Raw genomic sequence first — 26,326 nt, 5'->3', positions numbered from 1 at the left:
CTAAGACGGGTAAGGGGGATAAAGACCTGGTCCCCACTAGACCTAAGAATCATAAGGCACCCCTCTGTTCCCAGGAGAGGTAAATTGCTTCACCATTCGAGAGGAGGGTCTCTCCTTGGTCCCAGTCCCTTCTCCTTTAGATCTGACACCATGGTTGGACTCTGACCTGATGCCCTTCACTTAATAGCTGCCTATCTTTATAAAAGAAAGGGGGAACAAAACAAAAAAGTAGTCACCAGAGAGAAGAGGGAGAGTAGGTAGCCATGGCAATTGTCTGCATGGAGGTTTTAATCCAATGGTGTAATTTAAAAAAGAACCCCAGAGAAGCCCAGCCTGGTGGTTCACACCTGGAACGCCAGCTCTCAGGAGCCTGCTGCAGAAGAGTTACCAGGTTGACAACAGCCTTGGCTACAAGTAAGGTCACAGTTAGCCTGAGCTACAGGACAATACCCATCTCAGAAGGAAGAAAACAAACAGAGGAGGATAAGACACTGGACGAACTTCAGGGCAGAAAGACCAAAGGGTCTAATTTCCACGGAGTCAACTGAGAACAGAGTCCACAGCAGCACCCAAGTTTTCGGGTTTGCTAGCATTCCTAAGTCTGCTCTTCTCCCTTGAATTCTGCGGAGGTGATTTCTTTTCCATTTCTTCTTGGGGCAGCTAATTTATAGAGGCAGTGGGGGTATTTGAAGAAATTGGTTCTTAATTTCTTTTTCCTTCCTTCCTTCCTTCCTTCCTTCCTTCCTTCCTTCCTTCCTTCCTTCTTTCTTTCTTTCTTTCTTTCTTTCTTTCTTTCTTTCTTTCTTTCTTTCTTTCTTTCTTTCTTTTATTTTTGAGACAGAGTTTCTTGGTGTAGCCCTGGCTCTGTCCTGGAATTCGCTCTGTAGACCAGGCTGACCTTACACTCAGAGCTCTGCCTGCCTCTGCCTTCTGAGTGCTGGGATCAAAGGCATGTGCCACACCACTCCTTGGTTGTTTGGGATTTTGGAAAGTTCTAATGTACCCAGTCTGTCCTTGTGTCCTCGAATCCCTGACCCTCCGGCCTCCACTGGCATGTGTGTGTTGGGGATCAGGGGCTTGAGCTGGGGATTCAGTCCAAGGTCTCACATACACAAGCTAAACAAATACTCTATCTCTGAGCTGCGCACCCAACCTCACATTGTTTTAAAAAAAAAAACCAAAATTTATTATGTCATGGAAAGAAAGTTTAATTGAAAAACACTCACCAGATGCAAGGAATTGAGCCATCGCTGAAGTGTGGCAAATTGGAACTGTCAATTCAGTCTAGAGCATCTAGACTGTGATTATTTTAGAAGAAAAATTGAGAAAAAACTGGTGAGGGGAGGCAGGAATCATTTCTTTTTCTTTTTTTATGGGATGCCACTGAGTTTGTTTTTAAATAATTTACTTATTTTTATTTTATGTATACTAGTGTTTTGCCTGCATGTATGTACATGTGAGGGTGTCAGGTCCTCTGGAACTGGAGTTACAGACAGTTGTGAATGACCATGTGGGTGCTGGGAATTGAACCCGGGTCCTCTGGAAGAACAGTCAGTGTTCTTAACCAGAGTCATCTCTCCAGCCCCACAATAATGGTTTATAAACAGCTGTAGAGTTTGTCATGAAAGGTCTCTTGCCTGCTTTGAGGCACATCAGCCCAACATATTAAGAAGATACTGAAAATGATGGCTTAAAATGCCGAGATAACTTTGTGGGCGAACACTGTTCTATGAGGGCCTGGTGTCTCCATATTCTTACCCACTGTGAAGAGTTACTATGCTCCAGTTGTGTGAAGGACTGCTTTGTGTACAATTACAAACAAGCAAAACCAAGTCTGCTGGGTGTGGTGAAGCTCACCTTTAACCCCAGCAGAGGCAGGAGGATGCCTAGGCTCCATAGTAAGATCCTGTCTTCCCAGCAGAGGCTAGAAGATACCTAGGTTCCATAGTGAGACCTTGTCTTCCCAGCAGAGGCAGGAGGGTACCTAGGCTCTATGGTGAGACCCTGTCTCAACAAAACCAAATCAAAGAACCAGGTCTCAGTGGCAGGAAGGCCCAGAAGAGACAGGAAGCCCCCACCCTGGGAAGATGGGAAGGGAAGAAACGTCCTATTTGTTTTATAAAAATGATAATGAGTTTTAAAAAATATATTTAGGTGTTTTGTCTGCATGTATGTCTATGTATCATGTGTGTGCCTGGTGCCCAAGGAGACCAGTAGAAGCCCTGAATCTCTGGTAGTGGAGTTAAAGATGGTGTGAGCCACCATGTGGGTGCTGGGAATTGAACCCGGATCCTCTTAACTTCTGAGAGATCTCTCCAGCCCCAGCATTTTAAAAAAGACTACACATGTGCCTGATGCCCACAGAGGCCAGAAGGTGGCTTAGAAATAGAATTATAGGCAGTTGTGAGCCACCATGCAGGTGCTGAGAACTGAACCCAAGTCCTCTGCAAGAGCAGCGAGCACCCTTAACCACTGAGCCACCTCTCCAGGCACCCACCACTCCTTATTATTTATTTATTTGTTGGTGAATTTTTAATTCTCCTGCATCAGCCTGCTTAGTGCTGGGATTATAGGTGCCCCGCTAACAACTCCCTCTAACAGGCTACTAATTTTCATTCAGAAGCTTTTCTTGTGGAGTGGAATACATAGATGCACATTAAATCTGTGATGCATAATCACATGTAGGCACATGTCATACATAGATGTATATTAAAAGATACCCTGAGGGGGTTGCTGGAGAGAGGCGCAGTGATTGGTAGTCTTTACTGCCTTCCTCAAGGACCAGTTTAGTTCCTGGTGCCCACATCAGACAGCTGACAGCTACCTGTAACTCCAGCTTCGACGGATCTGCCGGTCTGTTCTGGCCTCCATGGGCACCTGCCCTCGGGAGCACATGGCTGCAATCACAGACACAGCATTAAAAAAATACATGTTAAAAAGTATGTGTTTGGGGGTTGAGGAGATGGTTCAGTGGGGAAGTGCTCGCTGTGTCAGGATGAGGACCTCAGTTTTCAGACTTCATTTCTTATGGTCAGCGCTGACATAGAGCCAGGCATTGTGTGTGTGTCTGTAAGCCAACACTGGGAGGCAGAGCCAAGAGAACCCCTGGGATTTGCTGGTTAGCAAGTCTAACCAGCTAGTGAGCTCTGGGTTCAGTGAGAGATTTCTCAAAAAAATATGTGGAGACCAAACTGAGGAAGACACTCAACGTCAATGTCTGCCTTATACACATGAACACCACAGACACACAAAGACACACACAGACCCAGACTCATGCTCACGCGTGTGCGCACACACACACATACACGCAAATATATGTACTTAGTCTTGGGGATGTAACTCACAGGTAGAGCCTGTGTTTAGCAAGTTTGAGGTCCTGGTTTGATCCCAAACATCATTTTAAAAAAATTGGGGTCAGCAGTGTATCTGTGTAGCACCTAATGTTTCTAACACATGCAGACTTTTGCGGCTGATTCCCACGGCTCAACTTCAACACATGGGATGGCTACAAACTGCTTTTTTAAAATTTGTTGTTGTTTCTGAGACAGGGTCCTGCTCTCTAGTAGTAACTCACCAGGCATCCTCTCAGGCTGACCTTGACTTAACAGTTCTTCCTTCTTCTGACTCCCAAGTGCTGGGGTTGTGGGCGTGAGCCGCCACACTTGGTCCAAACTGCCAGTGATATTGAGTGAAACAGATTACATTTCCCATTAAAATATATTCATGTATAAGGGAAAATCTGAATAATTTTCAATTCTGAAATGGGAAACAAAGTAATTCCCCCAAAAGACAAAACATAAACATTCATTTATGGTTTTACACTAATATATTTGGATATATATATATATATATATATATATATATATATATATATATATTTGATTATTGCTTTTGAAAACCCCTGAAGACTGGGATGCTCAGTTTTCAGTTAGGATCTTTGCCATCGTGTGTGGAGCCCATTGAGAGGCAGCTGGCTTTCTCAGGAGGGAACCCACATTTACTGAACAAACCGGCTGCTGTGTAAAACCCAAATTCCAGCACGTGGATTGATTCACAGTGAGAACTAACTCTTTCCCAGATCTTCCATCACATGAGGAGTGCATTCTCTCCCAGTAGGTGGACTTCCTTTCCAGCTGTCGTCTACACTAGAACACAAATTTCAATCATTTTAAAAGTCTGTTTTGTTTCCAGTCTACATAGAGCTGGGGTCAAACTCAAGGCTTCATATAAGCTAGGCAAGGACTCTCCCAAGTGAGCTACAACTAAACTGTGGAGGTTTAAATGAGAAATGTCCCCAGAGGCTCCCCAGTTTGGTGGCACTCTTCGGGAGATGCTATGGAGCCTTCAGGAGACGTAGCTTTGGAGGACAAATGTCACCGCAGTCAGTCTTACCTCACTCCAATCCACTCTGCTTCATGGGTGAAGATGTGATCTCTCCGCTGCTGAGCCCCCCCTGCAGTGATGGGCTCTCCTTCCGGAACTGTAAGAGAAACAAGCTTGCTCTCCTCTGGGTTGTTTTGGTTGTATGTTTTATTACAGCTAAGGAAACATCTAACATCCTAACCATGGCTGAAACCTCTTAAAGGTGAGCAGTGGGGCTTAAAGAGTTAGGAGGCTGAGGCAGGAGGATCGCTGGGAGTCAGAGGTTACTAGCCAGGGCTACGTAGCGACTTTTAGGCTAACCAGGCCTACAGAGTAAGACGTTGTCTCAAAGGAAAAAAAAAATGACAAATTTTCAGGGAAGCAAACTGTGCTGCTGGCTTTTGTCTTTTTGACATAATCTCGGGTCATCTTCGAAGGGGAAGCTTCAGTTGAGACAACGCCTCTATCTGATTAGCCTGTAGACAACCCTGTGAGAAGGTCTAGGCCACTGTGAGCACTGCCACCCCAGGGCAGGCAGTCCTGGGCTGAACAAGTTACGACAAGCAAGCCAGTAAGCTGCTCCCTTCCAAGGCCTCTGTGGTAGTTCCTGCCTTAGGGTCCCATGGTGAAGGGCTGTGATTATAATCTAAGTTAAACACACCCTTTCCTCTCTAAGGTGCTTTTGGTGCTTATCACAGCAACAGAAAGCAAACCAGGACACAAGTCAAGGCGCTTCCTCTGGCGGAGAACTAGAACTAAGTTAGAAATAAGAGAAAGGTCTCTGGAATACAACTCCAAACACCTAGAAGCTAAATAACGTGGTTTAGATAAGTAGTGGATCAAAGAAAAAAGTGGAACATTAGAAATCATTTAGGGCTTAATACGCTACTTGTCCAGAAAGTTCGCCAAGAGGTGGAGAGAGCAACGTTTGTCTTGCAGGCTATGTATCAGAACCTCTGGAACATGGGGCTGGGGAGCAGGGCAGAGTCATGGCCCCAAAGGTGCTCCCAGGGGACAGAAGTCACAGCATAGAGTGAACTATGGCCTCAGGATGGGAGCAGAGCAGCCCTGGAGGCTAGTCAACCCTATGGGTGTTACAGATGACGCAGCAATTCCAAGCCCAACTTCTGCTCTAGGTGAATGTGAGCAAACAGGTCATCTCTGTGTGCCACAGCTGTGGGCTTTGTCCAAATCCTTACCAGAGTACAGAAGCTTCTGTGGGCGGTGCATCTGGGCTGCAAGGAGCTGGTTGTAGGTAGCTTTTGGCGTCAGGACATAACATAAACGTTTGTTCCTTATTTGGGCAGGATGAGCAACCTTTACAAACTTTCCTTTGCCAGGATGAGTCTGAACACACCTATTTCTAATACCAAAATAAGTGGCAATCTTGTATACAAGTTCCGCTTTTCCAAAAGCCAGCCCGTCTCTAGGGGCTTTCTGTGGGCATCTTCCTTGGTGGAAAGTGCACACGACACTCAGGAACCTGTCCCCTTTGCTCACACTGTTGCTGAAGTGTAGTCAGCTGAAAGAACGGGACCTGAAGCATCCATCCCCATGACGGGACTTCAGACGGCTGAAGTGCCTGGCTCAGAGGGCACCTCTGTGAAACAGTTCACTCCTGAGTGCCCTCTGACCCCGGCTGGAGAAGGCAGCAGCAGGCATTCTTCAGACCCCAGCCTTAGTCTAGAGTGGGTTCGCTGACTTCTAGCTCAGCACCGTCCTCCTCGCTCTCTCATCTTGTTCAGTTGCTACGAGAACCACATCTCTGTCTGTTTCGTAGGACTGGCGACACCACACTGCCAGGCTGAGCCAGTAGAGTGAAGGTTTATGTACCCTGGAGAACCATCAAGAATTTGGGGGTATTCTTGATGAACAATTTTCCCAGCTGTGTCCTACACGGAGGCAGGAACAGGACACTGAGGGAGTGAAGGAAGCCCAGAGTGAATGAGCCTGGCCGTGCCAAGGACCCATTGCCTTAGAACTGTGTGAAGTTGGCAGAGCCTTTCCCCTATGGGTCCGGCTTAGACTGGTAAAGCCTTCCTCAGGTCCAGTTACAAGTGTTTACCAACAATTGCCCAGTGTGAGCTAAAACTCTCCCAACAGCAGCTCCTCCTCCCAGACATTTATAGCTAGAGTGTTCACACACGACCTCTCCCCCTGGGGCAATACCTAATAAACATACGGTTCCGGGTCATTGCAGTGGTTCGTGTCCACAACCCACCTGACCCAGCTTTTCTTCCTTCCTTTCTTTTTTTTTTTTTGTGTGTTTTTTGGTGTTTTTTGAGACAGGGTTTCTCTGTGGTTTTGGAGCCTGTCCTGGAACTAGCTCTTGTAGACCAGGCTGGCCTCGAACTCACAGAGATCCACCTGCCTCTGCCTCCCAAGTGCTGGGATTAAAGGCGCGCACCACCACCGCCCGACTCCTTCCTTCCTTCCTTCCTTCCTTCCTTCCTTCCTTCCTTCCTTCCTTCCTTCCTTTTTGTGGTTAAAAAAAAATCTCTTTTTTGTTTTTAAAATAATCTTATTTTACGTATCAATCCCAGTTCCCTTTCCCTCCTGTCCTCCCAGTCCCTCACCTTCTCTCCACCCCACCCCCATCCACTCCTCAGAGAGGGTGAGGCCTCCCACGGGGAGACAATAAAGTCTATCCTATCACTTGAGGCAGAACCAAGGCCCTCCTCTGTGTGTCTAGGCTGAACAAGGTATCTCTCCATAGGGAATGGGCTCCAAAGAATCAGTTCATAAACTAGGGATAAATACTGGTTCCACTGCTGGTGGTCCCACAAACTGCCCAAGCCACACAACTGTCACCCACATTCAGAGGGCCTAGTTGCGGACCCAGCTTTTCTGTGTACATGTCTATATTTCTTCATTCCCTTGACTCCCTTACTCAGATTTCCAGACCCAAACCATTTGGTAGGACATAAGTTCAGAGCATAGCTGATCTGCACCAAAACCATTGGGCCCCGCTAGCAACTAAGAAGTCACAGACTTGATGACCGTGTGACTTTGTGTGGCCATTACTGTGGGGGAATTCTTTACCTGCAATCCCTATTGGGAAGATGAAGATAGGAAGATTGCATATTAAACACCTGCTTAGGGTATATAGTGAAATGTCTCATTTCTGCCCAATTCCCCTTTTATAAGTTAAAAAAAAACCAAATAAACATGATGTCTTAGGTTTTCTATTGCTGCAATGAAACACCATGACCAAAAAGCAAGTTGGGGAGAATAGGGTTTCTTTGACTTCTACTTCCACCTTGCTGCTCATCACTGAAGGAAGTCAGGACAGGAGCCTGAGCAGGGCAGGCCTGCTCAGACTCTCATGCTGAACTAGTTTTCTCTTACAGCCCATGAGAGCCTACCTAGGGATGGTGCCAACCCAGTGGACAGGGGCCTCCTGCATCAGTTAGTAATCGAGACAAGACCTCATGGTCCAAAGGATCTAGACAATTCTTCAGCGGAGGTTTCTTGTCTTAGATGACTGGTGGTTTGGATAAGAATGGCTCCATGGAGCCGGGTGGTGGTGGCGCACGCCTTTAATCCCAGCACTCGGGAGGCAGAAGCAGGCAGATCTCTGGGAGTTCGAGGCCAGCCTGGTCTACAAGAGCTAGTTCCGGGACTGGCACCTAAGCTACAGAGAAACCCTGTCTCGAAAAACCAAAAAGAAAAAAAAAAAAAGAATGGCTCCATGGGTTCCTACATTAAGCTGCTCAGGGAGTGGCACTATTTGAGAGGATAGGGGGAGTTTCCCAGCTACTTTTCGATCTTGCGCTAACAAGTCTAGTATGTCCTCACCATGCTCCCTTTCCTTCCTTTTGAAGCAGTAATGTTTATTCTGTTGGAAATGTGTGATTTGCTTTTTGATTTTTACAAGAAGGTTATTAAGAGATTGCAATGACTCTCAAAAGAGACTTTGAACTTTGGAATATTAAACAGTATTGAGACTTATAGACTATGGGGACCTTTGAAGTTGGACTGAATGCATTTTTGCATTTGATGCGGCTATAAGCCTATGGGGACCAGGGAGTAAAACGTGATGATTTGAATAGGAGTGGCTCCAGAGGGCCATGAATCTGAACGCATTGGGAGTGTGGCATTCTGAAAAGATTAGGAGGAAGTGGGTCACTAGGTTTTGAGGTTTCAAAAGCCCAAGCCAGGCCCAGTGTCTCTCTTCCTGATGCCTGTGGGGGCGTGTAGAACTCTCAACTCCTCCAGTACCACGTCTGTCTGCATCTGCCATGCTGATAATGGACTGTACCACTGAACTGTAAGCCCCAGTTAAATGCTCTCCTTTATAGCAATTGTTGCGGTCATGGTGTTCCCTCGGAGCAATAGAACATTGACTAGAACTTGACAGTAGCCGGTCTTGTTAGCAAGGCTAACCATGAACCCGAGGCTGTTTTAGGTCTTTCATCACAAACACCCCCTCTAACTGCAGTTCCTCTTGGAAGCATCTGCCATTAAATACAGTCTGGGTTGTTTTTCTTTCATTGAAGAAATTGTGAGAAAAGACTTTGAAGTATAGTTTTCTAGTACTTAAAGCACACATCTTTGTAGTATGAATAATAAAAACCCAGAGATAGATATTGGGGTTAGGCCTGAAGGTCAGAAAAGCAAAGCAGCCAGCCACTGGCTCTTACCTCTACCTCAGTTCGAAATGGCAATCCTGCCTCCAGGAATCTCAGAATGAGTCTGAGCCTGAGAGCTGTCTCGTCATTTTATATTCCTTTCTAGGGCTGGGATTAAAGGTGTGCACCACTACTACCTGGTTTCTATGGCAACTAGTGTGGCTACTGGAACTAAGGTGTGTGCCACCGCTGCCTGGTCTGTATGGCTGATCAGTGTGGTTGTTTCACACTCTGATCTTCAGGCAAGCTTAATTTATTAAAATACAAATAAAATATCACTACACACCTTCCAGATCTGGTGGCCTAGACCTCTAATTCCAGCACTAAGGAGGCTGAACAGAGGCCCACCTGGGCTATACAGGGAGATCCTGTCTCAAAATTAAAAAAAAAATCATTGGATTAAGAATGTCTGGAATGCTTAATGAAAAAGTAGTTTACCAAGGCTACCAATTCAATATAAGAATTAATAAAATGGGATTTAGTTGATTTTAATTAATCAGCACAGGTCATTGGGTTTTTTAGTTAATTTATTTTTTAGATTTAATTCATTTTCTGTATATTGATATTTTGTTGACATGTATGTCTGTGCACAATGCATGCCTGGTTCCTGCAGGGGTCAGAAGAGGGCATCAGGTCCACTAGAACTGGAGTTGTAGATGGTTGTGAGCCACCATGTGGTTGCTGGGAATTGAATTCAGGTCTTCTGCATGAACAACAAGTGATCATAACTACTGAGCCATCTCTCCAGCCCCTTAATAATTGTAATAATAATAACAATAATTGCGAGACCTTAATGCTTAATGGTAGAATAGCTACTTAGATGGCTCTATCATGAGAACTGCAAAAGAAAATAAAAACACAGCTTCTCAACATTTTGTTTAAAGCATCACTAATTGTATCCTCTTGCTTTCCAGGTTTAAGGATCTCCCCCCCCCCCCCCCCTCACTCTGCAGCCCAGGCTGGCCTCAACAAGAGGTGATCTTCACACCTCAGTCTCCCAAGTGCTCAGATTACTGTGTGAGCCCCCACACCAGACTTGATGTTGACAGCATGGGTATTAAGCCAGAGATACAGTTTTGCTGATGACCTGTGGCAGCCTGAGAGATTCTCCTCAGAGATCTCAGAAGCTGGGGCTCTGGAGCCAGTGTGAATCAGAGGTGTTTATTGGGAAGAATATTTAATGCAGATTTAACCACCATGGGGTTTAGAAAGAGAGCCACTCAGAGAAAGGATAAGACATGCCCAGGGATAGATGTGTCAAAATCCATATGACTTAGGTGAATTCTTAAATTACCTTCTGTGCCGGATAGTTTTATGTCAACTTGACACAAACTAGAGTTATCTGAAAGGAGGGAACCTCAATTTAGAAAATGCCTCCATAAGATCCAGCTGTAGGACATTTTCTTAAATAGTGATTGATAGGGGAGGACCCAGTCCACTGTGGGTGGGGCATCCCTAGGTCATGGGAAGTACAGGGAAGCTGGCTAAACATGAGCCTCCAAGGGAGCCAGAAAACAAGCCAGCAAGCATCGTTCCTCCCCGGTTCTTCTTTCCAGCTTTCTGTCTTGACTTCCCTCAATGATGAATTGTGACCCGAATTATAAGCCAAATAAATCCCTTCTTCCCTAAGTTGTTTTTAGTCATGATGTTTATCAGAGCAACAGAATGAAGCTAGAGCATTTTAGTTAAAGATCTCTGGGAGTTTATTATAGCAACAATTCAATTAAAAGCAGATTTTGCTTGTCTTCTATGGTATACAATATGTTAAAATAGTAACTAGAAATTTGACTAATTAAATATTAAACATATAACTGTTCAGGAATTCCACAAACCTTCTGGAATGTTTATATTTATGATATGTATAAAAATATAACATAGAGAAGGTTCAATGTCACCTTTACTTGTCAATCCTTCCTATGCAAATTTAACAGCTCAAACAAGCATACCCAGTTCACAATCCCTTTCTTTAGAAGGAGAGCAAGTCCATTGAGATCCTCCATGGGCCCTACGCGAAATCTCACATTTACTCTGACATCAGAAAGGCAATACTACATTTTGTTTTAGGGGCTGAAAAGATAGCTCAACATGCAAGAACACTTGTGGGAAAACTAGAGGACTTGAGTTCAAATCCTATGCTACCTCAAAAGAACATGGTGGAGAGTGATTCAGCAGGACATTAGAAGCTCTCTCTGGCCTGTGCAAAACACACACACACACACACACACACACACACACACACACACACACACACACGAGTGCATAAACACGTATGATTTAAAAAATTTTTGAAACAGTGTCTTTATTTTTGTGTTTAATAATCTCAACTACATACATTACTTTTCAGAAGGTAAGTTTTCCAGTGCCACATAGGCCATGTTTATAAATAGACCCAACATTGTCTTTCCCTTTGTAATAAGAAGTTGCAAGTATACCAGCTTAAACTTTCGTGTAAACGGAGACTTTCAAAACCTCAAAGCTCATCCCCAGAAACACACATCCTCCAACGAGGCTACATCTCTTAATCCTTAGCAAACTGTTCTGACAACTGGGGACCCAACATTCAAACATACAAGCCTATGGGTGAAGTGTTTATCTAATTATTCTTTATCAGTAAAAACTCAGGAGTCAGATGTTAGGGTAAGAACCTGAATGATCAGAGAAACAGAGGAGAAGTGACCAGTGACCTCCTCTCTCTCTCTTGTTCCTTGATCTAAAAGTGCCAAGACTCTCTCTACATCTCACCCTACTACTTCCTGTGTCTATCTGTTCTCAGTCCTCCAAAATCTCTATGGTTAATTTTGGTTAGCTAGTAGCTAGCTCTGCCCTCTGATTCAAAACAAACTTTATTGCCAGTCTTGGGAGCATCAAAATGCTTTCAAAATTTCACACAATTTCCCCCTTTTTGTCTAAATAAAAGGGAAGGTTTTAACTCTGACACAGAAAAACTATGCATAATATGAACAATTATCAGGTAAGAATTACATTTACAATGCCCAGTCCATTTGCTTTTGGCAAATTCAGAGAAAATACTCTATTATCTATCCTATCTTGTTGAGTCCAAATTTTTGTACCTAATTTATTTTTTTATGTTAACTTGTATAGCCAAGCCAAAACAATTTTTAAGACCTGAAAACATTTTCTTAGATAAACCACTTAAACTTTTATGTCTCCCAGCTTTATACATGTTACACCTTTTTTTGTGAGTTTTTTTTTCTGAATTTGATAACAAGGAAAACAGTGACTATAGCTCTCTGGTCTTCAACTCTATCAGAGACCAGAGAAGGATATAATATTACCTGAGTAAGCAGGACATGCAGAGCAAACAACTTCCAAAACTATAGAAATGATAGAAACAGCTTCCTGGACAGTCACCCAAGGTTCTTCTGTAACATTGGGGCATCCATCTTCAGCCTACAAGCCTAAAGTAGCTGACAGACTTTTCCGAGAGGCAGGAATTTTGAAGGACTATCTTTCCTTGTCTTGGCAAAGTTCAGTGGTCACTTTGCTTTATGTTCTGCTTGCCCAATTTGGATAGCAAACTGTCAGCAGTTGAGATAAGGGCATTTTCTTGCCCAGTGGCTTACATTTGCTGCAAAGAAAGTAGACTCCATATGGAGGTTTTTGATGTTCATTGTCTTCTCTGAAGTAGATTGGTGCTGACAGGATAAGACATGTCTCATTGTCAGAAAATCCTTATGTTATTAAAACATCTTAAATGCCATATTCTGTAGATCTCTGATGTGTTTGGAGGAGACCTGCCTATCTAAAATATATCTATTTGACCTTGAAAGCATACCTAACATGACTACAAGTTTGATTGTTATAGGTGACTACTAACCTGCATTTCTTTATTATCTTAAACAGTTCATAATAATAACTTTCAAGGACTAGAAACTTACATTACATTGTCAAATGAGCTGCATATGTAAAATACTTTAAACAAGAGTAGAAACATGTAAAGTGTGTTTCAACAACCTTAAATTTGTATCAATATATAAAATTCCTAACAATACAAAATATTTAAGACTAGTAGTTATGTTTTTAGTTTAAAAGTAAATTCAATAATCTATGCTTTTATCCTATCATTTCTATATCCCCCCTTTTTCTTTTTAGAATGAGATCCCTGAATCTAGTCTCCTTTATTTAGCTTTTATCCTGACCATTACCAATAACAACTTGTAACTATTCCCCCTAAATGATGACAAATATCCATAACCCATTGAATGACCAAAAGCCTTCCACCCAAGCTCTTGGATATGTGGGTGTCACGTCTTCTAGATTGCTTCCTGATGTCTAGGGATGGCAGCATCTTTAGGGGATCCTTAGAAAATTGAGATAATGTTCAAGTCCTGGGAGAGCTAGCTGTATCATTTCATGTCCAGTCTCTGTGTAATAGGAAAGTGTAGAATTTTTCTCAAGTCCTGGATGGAGTAGGGCATGAAGCTGGACCATCTCCAATAGTTGCCTTGAAATAGTCCTGAACAGTTTGTAGTCTAAAGTTGGTCTTTGGGTGGTGTTTGTCAGCTTAGCCACACTACCACAATCCGGGTGGAACTGCTGTTTGGGGCCTCAAATCCTTTTGGAGACTTTAAAGGTCACTACTAGGAATGGTCACAGTTCACTGTAGAAAACGTAAACATTTTAAATGTCATATGCACCAGATCTCAGAGAGGTTAAAGGACCAGAGTTTGCTATGTATCTCTGGAGTACACACACTTAGTTCCTCACTACCTGATAGAGACTCAAGCCTGAAATCATGTACAGTAAGCTAGATGAGACCTTTTTCTAGAATTAATACTCTATATGACCATTAATATCATGACAAAAAGCTTAATCTTATAAATTTTGAGATAATATTTATAGCTTAAGAAAAGCTTAAAGGGTCAAAATAAACCCCAAGGATTATGAGATTAGTGGCAATATAATAGCCCCTTAATTTTGGTTTTTATTCTGTCCCACACCAGGTGGTTCTTATGACACAAGGCAGAGATTTTGGATTTGCCTTTAACAAGTGTATTTGGGTTTAAAGGAAGAAAGCACCACAGTCCAACATCAAAGTCAGCTTTAATTGTTAATTGAACTGGGACTACAAAGACTATGTGCCTTATATGTCTGTAGAGAAAGAGACATTTGGGAAGATTTATAGAATTTATCCTGTTGGAAATGTGCTATGCTATATCATTAGGCCAATTTACTCCTTTTTCTTTGGACTTTTTTTTTCTGAATGATTCTTCTTTTGTCTTCAGATATCTTATTTGTCTAGAGGATTTTAGATTTCTTAGTTGGATGCTTTTATTCTTCTGAGAAGACAAAAACAAAACCCTGTCCCAAACTTAACTTTGGGGATTTTCTATTTTGGAAGGTTATATCTTATCAAATGAAAGGCATTTGTTAGTCTTATATAAGTTTATATTGAATGGCCATGCTGTTTGATGAACTATCACCTCTTCTAACCAAGAGGTCTCTCCTGTTCAAGTCTAATCCTTATCGATTTTGATGGTATCCATAGCTTTTCTTCTTCTATGGAAACAGAAGCAAAACCTCTTCCTCAACATAACACATATCTTGGTTTCCACTCTGAGGTCAACACATCCTGAAAGTAATACATCTTGATATTATTTCAGCAGGTTTTTCTACTATCCAATGTCTCTCTGCAGCTGTAGTTACTTTTGCATTGGCATTTTAAAAAATTTAAAGTTAACAAAGCATTGTACATTCTCTCTCTAGGGGGTTCATTATCCTTTTGTTTATTAGCATATCTTTTAAATTGTTCTTCCTATAGCTGCTCACCCTATAGAATTGTGTACTTTATGTCATAATATGGAAAAAAGGTTTTATTTTACTAAAGACATGTGTAGGAGCATTGCCTGTTTTAATTTGCACAGGTATCCCCATGAAGACCATAACTTTTAACAAATATGTAATTGTAGAATTAGTCTTTTCAGAACTCAAAGCGATTGCCCTTTGAAATCCTGAATATGCATTTATTGTATAGTGTACATACTTTAATTTTCCAGATTCTGCAAAATTAAATTCAGACATATCCATTTGCCAAATTTCATTTCTTTGAGTAACCTTTGGTTTACCTCCTGCAGGCAGTAGAGTCTGGTTATACAAAGAACAAGTAGGACATTTTAAAAAATTTCCTTGACTTATTGCCAAATGACGGAAAAATATTTCTTCAAACTGTTACCATTGACAAGATGTTTTTAAATGAAATTCTGAGGCTTATAGCACACTTATTACCAATAGCTCATCAATTTTATCATTACCCCATGCCAGAGGACCTGGTAGACCTGTTTGGGATCTGATATGTGTTATATACAAAGGATGATTTCTATTTTTGATTACTTTTTGTAATTGAATAAGTAACAGGGCTAATTCTGAATCATATGAAATAAGTTCAGTGGTTTCAACTCTTTCTGCATACTGAGTGTCAGTAACTATATTAAGAGTTTCTAGAAGATCTAATGATACCGTGAGAATAGCATATGATTATTACTTTTGAACAGAATCATAAGGGCTTTGAGCCACCTTACCTAAATTTCCTGACTTAAAACCTGCCTTTCCTGATTTGTTTGTATCAGTATAGAATGCAGGGGCTCCAGAAATTTGTGTTCCCCCTACAATGTGAGGAAGGATCCAATTAGTTCTCTTTATAAACTGAAGTTTCTTGCTTTTGGGATTTTTGTTGTTAATCTCTCCCAAAATACTATTGCAAGCTCTTTGCCAAAGTTCATTTTCTGTTCATAATGAGGAAATCTCAGCATTAGTAAAAGGTACCACAATTTCTGCTGGATCTAGTCCTGCTAATTGGGGAAGTCTTAAATTTCCTTCCAGAATCAATTAGAAACCTTTTCTATATAGGTCTTTAATTTTTTGCTCTGTTTGCATGGTAAAAACATCCATTTTATTATCTTCTCTCTGCATAATAATTCCCATAGAAGAGTGTGTAGAAGGTAAAATAATCAGAACATAATCAAGCTATGGAATCAAACAACGCCACGTGAACTCTGTAATTTATTTTCTACCAAAGCTAATATTTTCCCAGTTTCAGCTGGTAATTTTATTGGAGCACTTAAGTCCTTATAATTGTAAGGTTTGAAATAAATTTAGTTCTTGAGTTATCAACCCAATTGTTGTCGATGACTGGTTAATATCTCCCAGAAATTTTTGAAAATCATTAAGAGTTTGTAATTGATCTCTCTTGATTTGTACCTCTTGTGGTTGTTTTTTGTATACCTATCTTATATCCTAGTTAATTAATAGCATCTCCTCTTTGTATTTTTTTCAGAAGCAATATTTAATCCCCAACAAGGCAAATTTTTCTTTACATCTTTAAAATTTTTCTCTAATGTTTCTGCATCTGAAATGGTTAGTAATGTATCATCTATACAAAGTAAATTATAAATTAAGAAAACTGTTTATGAACTCTTTCCAATGGCTCTTGTACAAAATATTGACACAAGGTAGGGCTATTTAACATCGCTTGTGGAAGAATTTTCCACTAATATCTTTTAACAGGCTGGGAATTATAAGTAGACACCGTGAAGGCAAATTTTTATCTATCCTGTTCCTTTAAAGGTAGAGTAAAAAAGCAGTCTTTTAAATCAATCACTATAATAGACCATCCTTTAGGTAATAGAGAAGACAAGGTAATTCCAGACTGTAAAGAGCCCATTGGCAGAATCACTTTATTAATTGCTCTTAGATCTGTTACCTTCCTCCATTTCCCAGATTTCCTTTTAATGACAAATATAGGAGAATTCCAAGGACTGGTCAATTTATCAATATGTTGAGCATTTAACTGCTCTTGTACCAACTGTTCTAAAGCGTGTACTTTTTCTGATTCAGAGGCCATTGTTTCATCCAGTTAACCATTTTAAAGGAAGGGCTGTCGATACCTTGGAAAGATCAGCAGTGGCTGTCGATACCTTGGAAAGATCAGCAGTGGTTTTGCCCTGTTCTTGTACAACCTGGGTGGTCAGTGACTGTTCTTCATAGTATCTTTTAGTATTTTTCTCAGAAACATACGTTAGTTAATGGTTTGTTTCTGAGATTGGAGGAATGTTAATCTGAGTATTCCATTGCTGTAACAGATCACGTCCCCACAAACTCATTGCTATGTCAGCCACATTTGGCTTTGATTTTCCTCCTTGTCTTTTTAGTCCTATACACTCAATCCATCTTGCACTTTGTTTCACCTGAGATAAAGTTCCAATTCCTAGAAGATGGACATTTATCACTTGAAGAGGTCATTCTGGATACCAAGATTTTGGTACAATTATTATTACATCTGTCCCTGTGTCTATCAAACCTGTGGAAACCCTATTTCCACCTTGTCTGAAGATCAAAAAGTTTCAGCTTGCTCCAAGTTGTTGCCACTTCACCCTGATTAAAGGTCAGAGAGTTGGAATTTACTTCTGTTTCTTCAAGGTTATTGTCGGTTTCTACCTCAAAGAAAGGTCCTACCTAGATTTAGGTCAGAGAGTTCTACTCTCTCAAGGTTATCGTCAACAGGTGTGGCTAATTGTATATCATGCATAGAGAAGTTTATCTGTTTCTACCTCAAACAAAAGTCTAAGGATTAAACTAAGTTCTTACTCCTTTAGGGAGATAACAATGGATTCCACCCAGGGAGTGGTTTGTCTACAGAATGTTTTGGTCTAGGGTATGAGTGTTATTTGTCTTGTTCTAGCAACACAATGTTTCACTGAGAATGTAGCCCACAACCTCAACTGGTCTGTTCATTCCCTTGTATCATGTTAATGCATTTTTTTAAATCTTACACCTATCTTTTGAGGTTGGGGGTATTTTAAGAAAATGTAAATTAAATGTGGGTAATTTCTATATTCACTGAAATTCCCTCCCAGTACTAGCCTATGCTTCTGTTTTGTTATTTTCACTATGTCTTTGTTCTCTTTCCTTATTTTTCTAATCCCCATGCTCCTACCCTGGTAAGTGGTATTTTTCTTGAAGTTGGACTCTGACACAAACTCTTAATTCCAATACCATTTGTTTGTATTTTTTAACTTCAATCTTTGATCATTTATAGAAGTTTGCCAAATACTTCTTTTTTGGTCTCCTGAAAATTTTACTTTATCAAATGAAGCTGTTCTGTCATTCAGAGCATATGGTTTTTCACAACAGCAATGTCCAACCTCAACGGGGTTAACACATTCCAGGGCAGGGGCTTGTGGATTTGAAATGCCAGGCAGACAGAACAGAAATATAAAATAAATAGACAGAGACACAGAATAGAACCTGGAGGGCAAACTAGTGAATACTGAATTTGCCCATTGTTATTTTTCATATGCTTATACACCCCAATCCATAAATGGGGGAGAAGGCAAAAATATTGCTTTAACATGATACATAGAACAAATAGAGCAATTACCTCTTTACTACCTGAAGCATCAATTAAGTATACTCTGAGTTAAGTATTCTATTTGTTTAGGCAGGACTTGCAGCGACTGCACCTTAGGTCAAGTATCCTGTAGGCAGCCACTCCCTGGGTCAAATCCCCTGTTGTATCCTTGAAGGAGAAGGAATGTGCCTGAACTCTCTGACATTTGGTCAAGGTAGAACAGATCCACCTCTGTGGGCCATTTTAATACCCCAAACACCAAGTAACCACATCCTAGGTCAGGATATCCTGTTAGTGGTCACATGTTAATTCAGTCAAATCTCTTGTCAGTAGACTTGAAGGAGCAAGAATAAGCCTGAACTCTCCAACCTTCAGTCAAGGTGGAACTTCTGTGGGCTCCCACAAGGCATTAAGTCTTTTATTGCCCTGTGGAGGAGATGCCTCAATGCTGACAGGGAATGTTTGAACCAAATTTGATATGGGGGCTTGCAATGGGCCCCCTGAGGCATTTTCTGATGACAAAGGGGTACCTTGCCTGTCCTGGGTTGATCTGCATTCATTAGTACAATATCAGCCTTTGCCACACCATCTGCATATTCCAGAAGGCTGGAGTCTTCTGTTTGGTTTCTCTCTAGAAAAAAAAAATGTTGTTCTTAGAAATGCCTAGCTTTTCCAGAGGACATGGTTTACCATAATTAAAATATCTAACCTTTTGATTTTTCTTAAAATTTTCAGAAATCACTTCTCCTATCCAAGTATCATAGACATGAGACCCAATATCAACTGTGTTTCTGATCCATTCCTCTACTGGTCCTGTTGCCTTTAAATGCCTAATTGCCATTTTACATCCTGGGTCAGCATTTTTGGATTAACATTTTTAAAAGCCAAAGTTTCATTTAAGATTTGTCTAATTTCTGGGTCTAATATCACTCTATTTACAGCTGAGGTCAATCTTTGTTAAAAAGCAATGTCAGCTTCTTCGGGGTTTTGTATAATTTTAGTGAATGACTCAGTCCTCTTTCCTGATTCTTGAATCTTGTTCCAAGCATTCAAAGCTGCTAGATGGCATAGCACCAAGGTGTGATCACCAAAAATGTAATCTGTCTTTGCAAATTGTTAGACTGGGCTAAATGGAGAAACAGTTCTTGGGAAATTTCCATACCTCTGGCCCTACTTCCTTGTTCTATGATCCTAGCTTCATCTCTCCACCATGTTTTCCACTGTAACTGAGGGCCAGCTTCCAATACTGATGTAACCAAATCTTTCCAGTCTTGTGGTATAATTCTGTACAGAGTAGCCCATGAATTTAGCATCTACTTACAAAGGTGAATGCATACCATAGGAAAATATTGCTTCCTTAATTCTCTTTAAATCTAAAATTTCTATAGGATTCCAGTTAATTTCTGAATAGCCTTGGGGGGGGGTTGTCTATCATCTGGTGGTTGTTTTTGAATGGTAACTGGATAAATTAAGTTTGGTTTTCTAATAACCTTGGGTTGCTCCTCTTCAATTTCATAATGCAGTGTTACAGTAAGTTCTGCTCTCAATGACTCTGTCTCTGTGTGAATACTTTTCTTAGTTTCATTAGTAAGTCTTTCCAAGAATTTTATCTTACCAGTCAATTTTTTTATATTTGGCACCGATACCAAATAACTTTTTAAAGGATAAAACATGAATTACCAAACTGATAATGGCTATAACTGACATTATGTTAACCCCAGATAAGCTAATTATCCCTTCATTTAATTGTTCCATTTTCAAACTATTCATTGAAGACCTAATTCCCTGAATCATTATATTGTTTCCCATTCTTAAGATGGGGGAAAAGTTTTTTAAAAACTAATTCCCCCAAGAATTCCCACGAGTCTCACCAGATCTACAGGCAACAACAGTGAGGTGTGAGGTTGGCTGTTGCTGTACAGCATGGCTGAACAGAGAATGTGGGTGCCCATCGGCTACCAGTTAGTGAGAGAAGCCCCTCACAGCCCTGTCCATGGGTCAGTCTCATGAAGGCAATCCCTGTCTGCTGAGGCTCCCTCTTCCCAGGTGTGTCAAGCTGACAGCTGAAGCTCATCATGACATCTTTCTTTTTTAGTGGACATGAAAAAGAGACCTGGGACAGCTCTCAGTGGTAAGAATTTCTACCAGCCTGGCCTTTTGCTGTGTTTGGCTTCTGCTATTGAGCCGTGTCTCACTCTTTAGAGGCTGGACTCACTGTAGTCCTTGCTGGCTTCAAATTTGTATTAATCCTCCTGCCTCAAGCCTCCATATTGAGATGACAGATATGAGTCACCATGTCTTGCCCCATCTGCTTTGGAGTTTGTGAGGTTTTCCACCTGAAGATGTGGGGTACGTAAGGTTCTCACAGCTAACAGCCATTACTGTCCTATAGAAGTTGAGGTTAGCCCAGAGAGACCCCAAAATCATGTCTGCCAACTTTCCCACAGAGGAGGGGGTGGTTCCGTTAGCCCTGAGAGACCCCCAAATCAGGTCTGCTAAACTTTCCCAAGGAGGGTGGGTGGCTCCATCAGATCCTTACCTGAGACCCCATTTCCTCTATGCTTTCCTCAAAGAAGTGTGCAACTCTGCTCCAGCTGGATGTGATATGGGAAGGTGACAGAGTACAGAGTGTGGACGGTAGCTGGAGAGGGGGATGTCTATGTAGCTGTGGGGACGTCGTTCATGCTGGGGTGAGATTTCAGCGGTGTAGCCATCTGGGAGTCACTCACACTCCCCCATGCTCCTATAAGAAGCCCATAAACTCACTCATTAGTTCACAGAGTTAGGTGGAATCCTTTGGCACCACTGGCATCCTATCTGAGTTGAGCAGGCATGCATTCGCCCTCTCCAGGGACAGCTTAGGCAACAAAAGGTCTCAGCCTTTCAGGATCCCTTCTTTGTTGCCAGAAACTGCAAGATGGAAAAATTCCACTTCATCCCTTTGAGTGTTCCTGCTGGGTCTAAGATTAAACAGAGGTGACACAGATTAACAGGAGAAAAGTATAATACAAATTTCATGTGACACAGGAATTAAAAAAAGAAGAAGAAGAAGAAGAAGAAGAAGAAGAAGAAGAAGAAGAAGAAGAAGAAGAAAAAACCCTGAATACCAAAAGAAAGGTTTTGTAGGTCATTTATGCAATGTCTTTACCAAAAGTAAATAAGCAGGGGACGAGTGCTGGGGCAGGACAGCGGAAGGCCAGGGCAGCTTGCCAAGGCTTGTCTGCAGAACCCCTCCCCCATCTGCGCAGAACCCCCATCTGTGCAGAACCCCTCACCCATCTGTGCAGAACCCCCCCCATCTGTGCAGAACCCCCCCATCTGTGCAGAACCCCTCCCCATCTGTGCAGAACCCCCCCATCTGTGCAGAACTCCTCCCCCATCTGTGCAGAACCCCTCCCCCATCTGTGCAGAAACCCTCCCCCATCTGTGCAGAAATCCTCCCCCATCTGTGCAGAAACCCTCCCCCATCTGTGCAGAAACCCTCCCCCCATCTGTGCAGAAACCCTTCCCCTCATCTGTGTAGAACCCCTCCCCCCTTATCTATGCAGAACCCCTTCCCCCTCATCTGTGCAGAACCCCTCCCCCCTCATCCATGCAGAACCCCTCCCCCCTCATCTGTGCAGAACCCCTCCCCCTTCATCCGTGCAGAACCCCTCCCCCTTCATCCGTGCAGAATCCCTCCCACCTCAGCTTCCGTTCTCCAGGGCAGTGATGTCATTCTTCTCTAAGGTGGGGAGAACGTCTTACACATAGGACAACACGGAAGGCCAGAGTGATTCTAAGTTGATATTTAACTTTTAATGGCTTATTATTATTATGAGTGTGAGGAGGAGGTGCTGCCACCGCCTCCTGCAGACATCGGAGGGCACATTTGTACGCTGGTCTCCAGGCCTGCTCAGCAAGCCTCTTTACTTACTGAGCCATCTCTCTCGCTATTTTGGATATTAAAAATGTTATATGTATATTAAAAATACATACATATATGTATATGTATAACTTTTTAAAATATATATACACACATACATATGTATAATTTAAAAAATTTGTATTTATTTATTTTGAGACAGAGGCTCTCTGTGTAGCCCTGGCTATTCTGGATTTTTTCTCTGTAGAGCAGGCTGGCCTCAAAGCTACAGAAATCCACTTGCCTCTGCCTACTGAGTGCTTGGGATTAAAGGTGCGTACTACCTGGCAGAATATATATATATATATATATATATATATATATATATATATATATATATATATGATCATACATAATTTTATGTATGTAGTGAGGGGGAGCAGGGCTGCTTCCCTGCTACCCAGCTCCCAGCTGCCTGTCTTAGCCCCGGAAATAACAACACGGAAACTGTATTCTTTTAAACACTGCCTGGCCCATTATATCTAGCCTCTTCTTGGTTAATTCTCATATCTTGATTAACCCATTTCTAATAATCTGTGTAGCACCACGAGGTGGTGGCTTACTGAGAAAGATTCAGCATGTCTGATCTGGTGGCTGGCTCCATAGCATCTGACCTCCCTCCCATCTACTCAGCATCCTCTTCTGTCTACTCCACCCACCTATGTTCTGACCTATCAGGCCAAGCAGTTTCTTTATTAACCAATGAAAGTATGACCCTCCTATATTATATATATATGTGTGTGTGTGTGTGTGTGTGTGTGTGTGTGTGTGTATGATATCTCTACACATTATACACACACACATTTGTAGTGAAACTTAGGGCTGGAGAGAGGTGGCTCAGCAGTTAAGAGCACTGATTATTCTTCCAGAGGATCTAGGTTCAATTCCCAGCACCCACATGGTAACTCACAACCATCTAACTCCAGTTCCAGGAATTCCACTGACCCCTTCTGGCCTCTGTGGGCACTGCACACATTTGGTACACCCCAACACACACACATAAGTAAAAAAATAAATAAACAAAGGAAATAATGAAAAACTAAAGTGAAAGTCACAGAGAATTGGCTCACTGTGTAAAGACACCTGCCACCAAGCCAGACAGCCTGAGTTTGGTCTCTGGGACACACATGATGGAGGCTTAACTGCTGCAAGCTGTCTTGTGACCTTCACAAGTGCACTCTTCTAGCACACAAACACACTCAAGGGCATAGTAAGCAAAGGCAAAACAAAATGTGTGTGTGTGGGGGAGGGGATTAGCTTTAGCAGCAGTGTCACTTGGCTCATGATGGTACAGACTAAAAAAGAAGCAGAAAGCATCAAGAAAAGCATTGATCTGAAGGAAGGCTAACATGGAGGAAATCTGTTTCTGAAAAGGTTAAAATATAGGAGCTGGAGGCATGGCTCTGTGGGTGAAGCGCTAGGTGTGCTGAGGACGTCCTTTGACATCATAAGGACTCAGATGTTACCCTGGTGTGGGAGAATTGTCTGTATTCTGTCAATCATATTTTAAATAAACACTGATTGGCCAGGCAGAAAGTATAGGTGGGTCAACCAGACAGGAAGCAGAGGTGGGGCGATGAGAACAGAAGAATGGTAGGAAGGAGGAAGCCCATTCCTCCACTCCTGGGCAGACCACCGAAGAAGCAGGATGCAATCTACCTGGCTGAGAAAGGTATGGAGCCATGTGGCTAACATAGATAAGAACAATGGGTTAATATATGCTACAAGAGCTAATAAGTAGCCTAAGCTAATGGGCCAATCAGTTTTATAACTTATGGAGATCTCTGTGTGATTTTCTTTGGGACTTGTCGACTGTGGGGTACTGGGCAGGATAGAAACCCCAACAAGCAGGCCCCTCATGTTACATCATCTGGACAGTTTTACACTTGTGTTTGATGCCTCTGGAGATGTTTTTGCCATCACAAAGATTTGGTTGGTAGCACATGCCTTTAATCCTAGCACTTGGGCAGCAGAGGCAGGAGGCACAAGGCAGAGAGATCACCGAGTTTGAGGCCAGCCTGGTCTATATAGTGAGTTCCATAACAGTCATGGCTACATGGTGAGACAGTCTTTTAAAAAAGGATTTCGAATGGATAATGGGCATATCACTCTATTGGAAAAGCTGGAGAAGGGATATTGTGAATATACGTTTTAAAAAAATCATGAGTGTGTGTGCGTGCGTGCATGAGCGTGCATGTGCATGCGTGCGTGCATGCGTGCGTGTTTGTGTGTGTGTGTGATATGAGCTCTAGGGACTAAACTCAATCCACAGGGCCACCCTGCAGCCTGAATACGTTCTTTTTCAAGCAGGTTCACTGAGGAAAGAGCACACACAGGTGAGGATCAAACGCTGGGGTTCCCAAAGCTCTCTGTGACTGAGCACTCTTGGAAGCCTTGGCCTCACAGGGGCGCATGGACCCCTAGTTTGGAGGCCACTGGGGTAGAGGAAGGAAAGGGCTTACCTGCCTTAAGAAAATATTGCCACCTAGTGGTGACTCCTCTAGTCATAGACACAGGGACCTAAAGGCTCCCTTGACCTTTGGAAGGACTTCTGTTGAAAATCCATCTGTAGGTTCAGCTCCTTGTATCAAAATGCCATCATTGAATGATATATAACCCACTGTCTCTTTCTACATCATGTTACTCAATATTCTGAAAAAGTCTTCCGGGTCATGAGGCTATATCCCACAGATGAGGCCACGGAGGATAAGGGAGAGTTAATTAATCCACAATTATGTTTTTATTAATCATTAAATATCCATTCATTAAGGATTATTACACAACTATCACACTCCTAGACTTCAAGCGTGGGCTTGAGTTATGGGTAAATTAAAGACAACTGTTCTCAAATCAATAATAATCTAATGGGACTGAATTATGAAAAGTGGAATCAGGAGTTTTGATCAAAACCACTGAAATGTGTCCATACTCTTCCCAGACACCACAGGACAGTAAACACATATGTAAGGGTGCCTGGGTGCCCCCGAGTCCTTGTAGGGTCAGAGGAGGTCAGTCCTGGAGGAAGCCAGTTTCCCAGGAAAATGACTCACCTGCTGAAAATGTCAGCTGAGAGAGGGCTTGCTCTCCCAGCCCCTCTGAGCTCGCTGCTTAACACCTGCTGCAGCTCGGAATGCAGAGCGGGGAGACTTGTTAAAAGGGTGGTTATCGAGAAATCAAGAGGCCCCAGGCCCAGCAGCTCTTGTTAAAAGGGTGGTTATCGAGAAATCAAGAGGCTCCAGGCCCAGCAGCTCCCTGCGGAGTCAGGTGTGGTACTAGTGAGGCCATCCTGTGCTGAGCCGGGGCAGCGGAGTTAGCCGGAGCTTTCCGTGTGGCAGCATTATGGAGTAGACAGCTGTGCTCCAGGGAGCAGATGCTCCAGCTGTGCTCTGTCTTAACACACTCTGCCTGCCTTCCCAGCCTCACTTTCAGGACCTCCCTCACTGAGCAGGACATGCAGAAATGGGGAGGTGCTGTTTGATTTTTGCTTTTCTCTTTCTCGAACATTCCCCATTCTTGCCTAACTCAGGCTGCTATGGTGGCTCTCGGTGGCCCTCCTATGCACATGCATTCCTTCAGAATCCAGATCAAATTCCTCCTACCTTCCTCTGTCTCTCATCCATGCTATCCACAAGCTCTTTGACAGGCGTATCTCTGGGAGAGCCGACACTCCAGTGTTCAGTACTCTGAAATGACACTATTGGGAGCTGGACTTGGAGGCACACACCCATACAACTATCGCAGTTCTTGGAAGGAAGAGGTGGTGGAGCTCTGTGGATTTGAGGTCAGCTTGGTCTATATAGAGTTCTAGGCCAGCCATGGTTACATAGGAAGACCCTGCTTGCCCCTCCCAAAGAAAAGAAAAGAACCGTGAAACAACAACAACAGAAAACCAAATAAACAACCCCACTCAAATTACCATCCCTCTCCTGCTAGAACGTGAGGTCCGTGAGGGCAGGTGTTGGGTTGATTTATTGACTCAGACTTGCAATGACGTAAGTGTTCAATAAATATTTGTGAATGGACTGAATGAAAACTTCCTCGCATGGCCACTCTTAAGAAGCA

At 42.5% G+C, this 26,326-nt stretch overlaps 1 long non-coding RNA gene across 2 annotated transcripts; it reads right to left on the bottom strand.

The window, feature by feature from the left end:
* Nucleotides 1-3,931: 3,931 nt before the first annotated feature.
* Nucleotides 3,932-25,457, bottom strand: LOC142832864 (uncharacterized). 2 transcript variants are annotated; one of them, XR_012907285.1, is made up of 3 exons: nucleotides 25,315-25,457; nucleotides 4,393-4,480; nucleotides 3,932-4,145 (listed from the first exon to the last, which is right to left on the bottom strand). It is a non-coding gene; the product is annotated as an uncharacterized LOC142832864 (long non-coding RNA). The 2 variants fall into 2 exon arrangements; XR_012907286.1 differs by lacking the exon at nucleotides 25,315-25,457 and adding an exon at nucleotides 18,891-18,991.
* Nucleotides 25,458-26,326: the final 869 nt, after the last annotated feature.

This window comes from Microtus pennsylvanicus, chromosome 12, assembly GCF_037038515.1.
Source record: "Microtus pennsylvanicus isolate mMicPen1 chromosome 12, mMicPen1.hap1, whole genome shotgun sequence".
NCBI classification, from domain to species: domain Eukaryota; kingdom Metazoa; phylum Chordata; class Mammalia; order Rodentia; family Cricetidae; genus Microtus; species Microtus pennsylvanicus.
This window is presented reverse-complemented; position numbering and strand designations above follow the sequence as displayed.